Here is a 10,179-nt window from a genome sequence, read left to right on the forward strand (position 1 = left end):
TTTCGCTCGTATTAAACTCACCTACTTTGCGTCGGATTTTTCCGATATTTTTAATCATATATATTTGATCAACGACAGCGCTGTTTGAGTTACGTAACAGCTCTGCGTCATTTGACCAATTTGAGCATTTAGTTATTTAAATACGTGAATGCTAGTTTGCCGTTTTAACGTTTTTTAGCTAGCAAGCAATCATGCTCTCTACGTTTAAACTTACGAACATCAAACTGGGGTTTAATACATGCGATAATAAATCCTGTGAATCTTATTTTCAAAGCGAGTAACTAATGCCAATATTAGCGTGCACCAAAAGCAATTTACTTGAAGAATTCAGCTCTTAAACGAATTAGATAAGATAAAATTCAAGAGCAAACGAACTTTTTAAGAGTTAACAACTTGGTTGTCAGTAAAAGGGACAAACAGCGAAAAGAAAACAAAAGTATGAATGTACTTTTGAATCATCCATTTCTGATTTTTTTCAAATCAAGAAAATTAGAATAGATAACCAAAAGGTTATACAAAAAAAACTATCTACCAATCATACGGGCATTTATTGACATTATTCTAAGCATGAATTCAAATAAAAGATTTTATCTTCCCAATAAAACAACACTTTTGGGTATTTAAAATCGGTTTAAAAATTAAGGTCAAATTGCTACAATGTTTCAAACTAATTTTCCAAACTAAAGAAAAGTCTGTTTTTTTAATTACCATGTCGTTCTGGGCTGGCAGTAAAAACCTTAATAGTTTCCTGTTCTTTCAGTTAAGGGAAAAGTTATTGCCTAAAGACATAGCTTTTTTCTGAAAACCAATCTCTCGTTGTGATGAATAAGAACGTAAGATTTGGGGCCGCCATAAATGACACGTTTGAACGTTTTAATCGCTACATAGAATGCGATTTGTTCAAAAATCATCAATTTTGGGGTCGCATTCAGCAACATCTATTTTTCGTATTTTGAAAAACAAACTCCCTCGCAATACTATTTGCGGATATAAAAAAAAAACCAATTAGCAGTTTATCAACCACACATATCACTGCTCAAAAGCAATAGAGTCTCTGAATTATATGAAAATAATTTCTTTTTAATTTCAAGCGAGAAAGTATAAAGCTGATTTTGAGCAAGCGCTGAAAAATGTGCGAAAATTTCGTCACTATTTTTAACGGCCACCGTCACATTTCTCCGCGCCCTCATTGTTGTCCATCAATGTTGGGAGAATATAGCTCAAACTTTGAAAGAAATTAATTGTTCCCACTTTTTTTTTAAAACTATGTGATACCAATCCCATTTTTGCTCAGACAACTTTCTATTTTTGAGGACAGCTGAGACAAACATGTGGCAACAAATTGAAGCACTCCGCATGTTGAACTTGACCAAAAAATCTTAACTTTTTATTCTTTTAGAAATCGTTTTTGGACTTTTTTTGGCCACATTTCAGAACATTTTGTCCACAGGAAAGTTATTTAATAAAAATCAAGTACTTTTTTTCTCGTTTAAGACAAACGGGTGAACCAACAGAAACTCAAAATCTCAATTAACATACTGAACAGCAGAACGATCAATCTGCCTGCTTGAATAGGCCAAAGATGAAAGTATTCAACACTATCAGCAATCACAAGTTAGGCACAACTGCAAAAACGGCAGCCGAGCGAACACGCTCGTTGCGGTTGAGGAAAAATTGAAGGCTTTGCTCAGTGAACCACCCGCCCCCATTGGACCTAGCATCGAAAGACTCCTTTGCTTTGAGTGGACTGGGAGCAAAATATCATGCAATCCAAGAGTTAGACCCCCAAGCATCATAGAAGGCGCAGAGGTGATCAACGTGATAGCTGACGTCACGTGGAATTACTGATAGCGTACAAGAGCTATCTATCCTCTAAATAATCAGGCACCAAATGCTTTTCAAAAATAAAATTTCACATTTTAGCACTGTTTGGATGAACATTTTTTCATATCTTATGTGTCCACGCATCCTCTATTAGCCACCTATACATTGTGCCGACCCCACCTTAGAAGGGGAGGAACTATATGCTCAACTGGAATACTTTTTTGTTCCATCAATTTTGGCCAATTGACTTATTCATTGTACAGCTGTAAGTGGTATCATTAGAAAGCTCATCCAGCCTAAAATATCAAATAAAATTGATTTTTTTGAAGTTCATTGTTTCCGAGGAGTTATCGAGATTTCCCAAGCCTAGGCCTCGGATTATGAAAAGACTATAAAAGTCCAATAAGGGGGGGTAATATTGACTATAATTACACGGTCGAGCTTCCTGGTTGAAGTCGAGCTAATATCTTTTCATGGGTTAAACTAACGTCTTTTCATAATGAAGAAAGTCCAGCTAAGGTCTTTTCATGGGTCCACCATTAGTCATTTCAAAACCAACAAAGTCGAGTTAATGCCTTTTCATGAGTGAGCTATTACTCTTTTCATAAGACTGTTTTTTCAGAATTCGAAATTTTTATTTTCTGCTTTTGTACATACAGAAGCAGAACCGGAGCAAAATTAAAAAGTTTTTCACCAGAGCAGTCCCTCTTAAGAATCAGTTGGAAAACTGCCTGAAGCCTTAAGAGTTTTGGTCAAATCTTAAGATAAAGAGTTATCGCAGCTTGAGTATTTCACCACTTTAATTGATTCAATGAAACCAGCTAGCTTAAGTGTATTGGTCCTAGTCCCATTAGCCATATCAAATTTTCGGTGTTGTTACGCTTGTTTTCCTTTCCAAAATTATAAGCTAATTTGTGGTTCTTCTGAATCGTAAAAGATGAGGCAACATACATGCTAACTACACTACATGCAATATTGCACAAAAAATTTAATGGCAAAAAAGCGGACCCATTAAAAGACCAATGATGGACCCATGATAAACTTTAATTCGACTTTCTTTGCAAACATTGGGTCAAGTCAAAATTGTGTAAAACTTTTGGACCAGCCAAAGTCTTTTGCGAAAAATCTGAGTCGAGCTAAAGTCCGCAATGTATCAAATCAAGTTAAAATCTTTTCATAGTTCAAATGAGTCGAGTAACATCTTTTCATAGCATATTTTGGTCGACAATTGTCTTTTCATAAGTCTGTATCTAGACCTGGGCTCAATTATTGTGTGAATATTCGAGTGAAAACGGTTGTTTTTGTTAATATTTTTCCACAAATTTTCATCAATTTTGCAAATTTCCAGCAAAAGTGGTACATTTTTCTCGTTTAAGACAAACGGGTGAACCAACAGAAACTCAAAATCTCAATTAACATACTGAACAGCAACACGATCAATCTGCGCGCTTGAAAAGGCCAAAGATGAGAGTATTCAACCCTATCAGCAATCACAACTTAGGCACAACTGCAAAAACGGCAGCCGAGACAACACTCTCGTTGCAGTTGAGGAAATATTGAAGGATTTGCTCACTGAACCACCCGCCCCCATTGAACCTAGCATCGAACGACTCCTTTGCTTTGAGTGGACTGGGAGCAAAATATCATGCAATCCAAGAGTTAGACCCCCAAGCATCATAGAAGGCGCAGAGGTGATCAACGTGATAGCTGCCGTCACGTGGAATTACTGATAGCGTACAAGAGCTATCTATCCTCTAAATAATCAGGCACCAAATGCTTTTCAAAAATAAAATTTCACATTTTAGCACTGTTTGGATGAACATTTTTTCATATCTTATGTGTCCACGCATCCTCTATTAGCCACCTATACATTGTGCCAACCCCATCTTTGTAGGGGAGGAACTATATGCTCAACTTGAATACTTTTTTGTTCCATCAATTTTGGCCAATTGACGTATTCATTGTACAGCTGTAAGTGGTATCATTAGAACGCTCATCCAGCCTAAAATATCAAATAACTTTGATTTTTTTTAAGTTCATTGCTTCCGAGGAGTTATCGAGATTTCCCAAGCCTAGGCCTCGGCTTAAGAAAAGACTTTAAGAGTCTAGTAGGGGGGGTAATATTGACTATAATTACACTGTCGAGCTTCCTGGTTGAAGTCGAGCTAATATCTTTTCATGGGTTGAACTAACGTGTTTTCATAATGAAGAAAGTCCAGCTAAGGTCTTTTCATGGGTCCACCAATAGTCATTTCATAACCAACAAAGTCGAGTTAAAGCCATTTCATGAGTGAGCTATTACTCTTTTTATAAGACTGTTTTTTTTCAGAATTCGAAATTTTTATTTTCTGCTTTTGTACATACAGAAGCAGAACCGGAGCAAAACTAAAATTTTTTCACCAGAGCAGTCCATCTTAAGAATCAGTTGGAAAACTGCCTGAAGCCTTAAGAGTTTTGTTCAAATCTTAAGATAAAGAGTTATCGCAGCTTGAGTATTTCACCACTTTAATTGATTCAATGAAACCAGCTAGCTTAAGTGTATTGGTCCTAGTCCCATTAGCCATATCAAATTTTTGGCGTTGTTAGGTTGTTTTCCTTTCCAAAATTATAAGCTAATTTGTGGTTCTTCTGAATCGTAAAAGATGAGGCAACATACATGCTAACTACACTACATGCAATATTGCACAAAAAATTTAATGGCAAAAAAGCAGACCCATTAAAAGACCAATGATGGACCCATGATAAACTTTAACTCGACTTTGTTTGCAAACATTGGGTCAAGCCAAAATGTTGTAAAATTTTTGGACCAGCCAAAGTCTTTTGCGAAAAATCTGAGTCAAGCTAAAGTCCGCAAGCTATCAAATCAAGTTCATAGCTTAAATGAGTCGAGTATGGTCTTTTCATAGCATATTTTGGTCGACAATTGTCTTTTCATAAGTCTGTATCTAGACCTGGGCTCAATTATTGTGTGAATATTCGAGTGAAAACGGTTGTTTTTGTTAATATTTTTCCACAAATTTTCATCAATTTTGCAAACTTCCAACAAAAGTGTTTTTGTTTATATATTTTAAGACAGAGGAGGGCTGTTGAGCTGTTTGAACCAAGTTTTCGCTGCAATTTGTGCTCAAGTTTTTGTTTAGTTCCACAAGTTTTCAAGAAAAATGTCACCGAATATGCTTCTTTAGCTCACTTCGTACTAGTGATCCGGAAATAAAACCTAAAATCTGGTGGGAGAAATTTTTTTTGTTCAGATGAGTTCAATTTTTATTTTGTTTCTCGAAGTCAAATTTTTCCCGCCTTTCGCTAATTTAAATGGATGTTTATCCAAATTTTATATAAACCTTTATATTTTTTAGAAATGTTTAACACAAACATTTTGTAAAATAAAAATTGAACGTGCAGTGAATGAAAGACCAGTTTTTGTCTCAATGTAGATTGTACAAAAAAAATTGAATTCTTTTTGGGAGCTTTCTTTTTTGTAAAACTTTCCGCACTTTTTTGGCACTTGCAGAGAGATCAGTTTTCATGTAGATATTCAGACTTTGAGGTCCTGTTTAGGTTCAAAGGAGTAAAATTGAACAAAGATTAGGTTTCCGGAGATAAGCTCATCATTTTCATGACCCTGATAAAGTTTTTGCAAACTATTCGTTTGCCCTCTTTATGCAAATATGCGGGAATTAATGAGCTATAAACCACTGAAACGGTCTTTCAATTTACTCAGATGAGCGTTAATTTTAGTTTTGGTTCCTGAGAAAACGTTTCTGGAATTGAAGTTTTGCCAGCTTCTTGCTAATGTAAATCAGTAATTACCTATAACGCATCATTTATTTTTGATGTATCAAAATTTTCTGCCAAATTGTGTGTAACGCAAAAAAATTGAAACAATAACCTGTATTTATAGACACTAAGTGATCTTAAGGACAGTTTTTGTCTCATCATTGTTGTTCACAATTAACAAGTTCCAACTTTTGTGGGGCGCGCAGTATATTTTAAAAAATTCCCATTTTTTGTTTCTTTAAGCCTTTTAAAGAAAAGTCGATTTTCATACAGATATCAGATAAAGAGAGAACATGTTTAGGTTAAAATGAGAAATATTAAACAAATATTACGTTTACAGAAACTAAAGCCGTTTTCTGGCTCCGAAAAAGGCTCTTTCATATGATTTCGTTACATTGATAGAAAATCTATTTGGCTACCGAATTAGTTATTATAAAAACAATCTAATGCTTTCAGTTGGTTATTGATTGTTCCTATAAATTTGATTCTGTTGTCATTATAAGAGTTTCTGGCAGTTTCTGAACTCTAATACAATTTTAGCCTCATTATTGGAAAGTCTCATCCTCTTTATCAATAAACATAATTCGATATGTATATCATTTTTATATTTGAGTTATTAGTTTCTGACTTTCATGGTACAATTTTTCATAAGAATTTTGTAATTTTTGAGACTTTGCACAATTTTTCAGTTACGTTGGTCTATTAACACATTACAACATCAATGACAGAATCATTTGGCGTGGAAGTTAGTGCAGTTGAACATAAATAGTGTTCTTAATGAATGACTTACTATTCCAAAATTTTCCCAATGGTAATTGAATATTCAATTTCTGCCTTTAATCGATGTTTTTTAGTCATATGACATATTCAATTTAAGAGCATGCCTCAATTGCTTCGTAATTAAGGTATAAGTATTTATTGTTATTTTTCAGTCGACAGTTAATGGAATTTATAATTTTCAATTTATTTGGTTATCACGAATATCTTAATGATTTTGTACCATGCTCTTCTTGTTTTTTATATGAACTACAAACTTAGTCTCATTATTGACACTTCACATCCACATTCTTGCGAGACAAGTATTTTCTTCGTTTTTGTTTTTTGTTTTGTCTGATGGTTTTTGTGGCTATGGCACTGTGATTTTTCATTACAAATATTTGTAATTTTTCAATACCTTTCAAATTTTGTGATTTTTTGTTGTCTTCTCACATAGCAATTTTTAAACCAGAGCCTATTGAAATTTCAATGAGACACAGTTGAACATTAAAATCTTTTAAGTTAATTGCTTATGGTTCTGTTTGCTTCAACGCTGTGTATGGCTTCAACTAATGAAAGTCGCCACAGTCTCATTAAGGACTGGTTCCCTTGGCTTCTAAGATATATATGAGTGGGGAGTTGCATGAAAATAAATCTAAATTTTGTATAAATTGAGAGCTGACGGTTTTTATTGTTTTCGAAGTTATTCGTATAAAAAATGCAGTGGATTTTAGTACTTTGTCCCTTTAATTCTTCTTTTTGTCGGTCGACGTGTTATCTAGCCTGACTACGGACAAGTTCAGTCTGCTTTGTAGTCAAGAACAAGTTAGTTTGTTTATTTTATATTTCATCTCATGCCATTTTGACTATAATTTTTTTCCAAAGGTTCATAACAAGTTTTGCCGGTATTTAATGTTATCTCATAGTCTTATTAATGGAATTAATAAGACTATGAGATTAGGCGTTGTTTAATTCATTTGGTGGTTTAAGTTTATTACAGTTTTTACCGCTTGTTCTCCAGCACTATGTGAATTTTAAAAAATGTCCTATCACTTCTTCATTTACAGGGGTAACAATAGACTTATGATGTGCAAACCCACATTACCGAGCCGCCTTGTTCAGCTCTATATTTGGCTGGTTAATAGCCAATTAGGTCTAGGATTTGTTTGGTACGGATGGTAACTTTTGGACGGGAGCTGAACATCACGACGTAGGCCAACTGGAGTATTCAGTGGTATTGGAACGTTTTCTTAAAGTAACTGGAAAAATTGTTTGATGTCAGTTGAACTTGTCTCAAGTATTAGCTCTTTCAGAATTATCTTTCAAAATGTCCAACAACATCGAATTCAATATAATCAAGTTCGTTTGTTGTTCATAACATGATTTAACAAAAGATCCCATAACATATGCTCGGATATGATATTAGCATAACATATGATAATTTTGCATGCAACCTTTGTATCTTAAAAATAAACAGCAAACCCTAATAGTAACAATTGTGAGCGAATAAGACCGTAACTGTAATTCTTCCGAGTCAAAAATTTGTCCATTTCGAGATGTCACAACTGTCATAGAAAAGTTGCTCAAAAAATGCTGAACAAAACCTACAATTAGAACAAGTTCGCTTTTAAAACCCATTTTAAAGAAATCCCAGGACAAGGTGCGCGACCCAAGCCAACCCTGATTAGACCAACGTGGGTCACGTACCGGGGGTAAACCGCGACCGCTCTACAGAGTCTGGTGGCACTAAATTTGGTCTGGATAGTCTGATCAGGACGTTATCCACAGTCAGCACTGTCTGCTCAGAGCACCAACTGCGGTCTTGGCAGTCTGATCAGAACCCAGCCAAGACTCTGGATTTACATGATTAACATCAAAGACCACGGTAAAGATTAAATTTTGTTATTTGCTGTTCAGTTGAAATTTTATCTTTATCTAATGTTTTTTTTTACTGAAAAAAGCAAAAACCAGACTAAAAAGTGACTACTATTCTGAAATTAATACATTATACCAATGATCACTACTACATCAACAGTTAAAAGTGTTGGTCAGATAATCCCAGTGCGCGACCCAAGTGAGGTCTGGCACACCCAGAGTGCCACTCAAGTCGGTCTGGCATCCCCAGTGCGCGACTCAAGTTTCATACTCACACTTTTACCTCAAAGCTCTGTTATTTTGATGATTGCAATTTTCCTATTATATTGTCTTCAGTTATTTCTTCCAGTCAAAAATCGCAACGCGGTTGATAATTTTCTGAGAGATAGATGCTCTCTGAAGTTTTATTTCTCATAAATTGCAAAGCTTCAATCTGTTAATTATTTTGTCTGTCTCACATTTTTATGACCTTCGTAAAAACGTCATCATTAAAACGTTTGAACTGTATCTGTTAGATGTTTTTTTATATTGCTTTAGTTATGAGTGCAGCATAATGTCTTAATTTAATTATATATAATGTAGCCCGACTTTTTTAATCAAAAGACGAAAACAAGTTTTGCTGCCATAAAAAATTAAAATGTTTCTTCAATTTTTCATGAGGCCAATTTTTCAAAGTGAATCGAAATGAGTTTGCATCTAGAAACCTCAACTAAAGGGCAAGAAACTTATTCGAGCACAACAATTGTTGGCATCTGGATGCTGTTTTTCATCATCGATTATTCTTTCAGTTTATTTCATTTCCAAATCTACAAGCGGGAAATGCAAAATAGTAATTTTGAGAAACTGCTATTTTTTCCTTGCTTTTTTGCCAATTGGGGCAATTTTGCCTACTGGTCAATTTTAAAAAATGTATCACAATCCAGCGGTCGGTGGCCAAATTGTGGAAACAAGAATTCAAAAGTCAGGACAACTTTCTATAACACTTCCAAGGAGTGAAAAATGGGGATCATTGTCATGGTAAGGTAGATATCTAAAAACTGATTGTCTGATTAATTTAACAAACAATTGATTTCCTCATTTTTTATCTCAAACTAAATACGTAATTTGTTTTTAGGTCTTTCATCCACGGAATGTTCTTTGATTTATTGTTAGTATTCACCATTTCTGAGGAAGAGAACAGCGATAGCTAGAAATATTCAACTCGTTTTCTCGGTTTTGAGTTAGATTTAAAACTATGGAGTTGCAGAAATGATCAAAGCAAAGAGATGATCAACACTCTGTTCCTTGTTTTGTCTTATTGTCAACAAAACAAACTAAACAATTTTTTGCAATTCCATTTTTTTGAAAATTTTACCACTAGATATCATTTAACGAATCAAATATACAATTCTTTTCAGAGTTTTCAATTCAGCCATTTTTTTTTGCTCGATCAGCACAAGAAAATATCCGTTAAAAGATAAATAGAAGCGTTCAAATCCTATGAGAACAAACAGATTATAATAATAATAATAACAATACTAATTACTGTGATTATTTTTTTATTATTTGAAGGCATGTGGATAATTAACTTGTGGGTTATAGTCAGAATAATTTACATGTTTTACTTCAAAAAAATACAGGAGGCCTGAATATATTTTAATCTCCTCTTCGAAATTAGTTCTCAATTATCAATCAGTAACGTGTGAACTTTTATTTGGTATGTAGAGTTTTGAATAAGGCAAATAAACATTAGTTGAATGCTCTCGGTATGTGTTGAAATCTGTTACATATAGGATAATATAGTTCATTTTAGTTTGTAAGAATGGATAACTTATTTTTCTTTGTTTAATTACAGTCAGTTTTTTTGAAGATTATATTTTACTTATTTTGTAAAATGGGGTGTGCACATATAAGTATGAATAGTTCGTACGAATAGATATAACTTAGTTTCTTGTTTCATTACAATCA

Source organism: Convolutriloba macropyga, chromosome 6, assembly GCF_964194025.1.
Source record: "Convolutriloba macropyga chromosome 6, txConMacr16.3, whole genome shotgun sequence".
Taxonomy (NCBI): Eukaryota; Metazoa; Xenacoelomorpha; order Acoela; family Convolutidae; genus Convolutriloba; species Convolutriloba macropyga.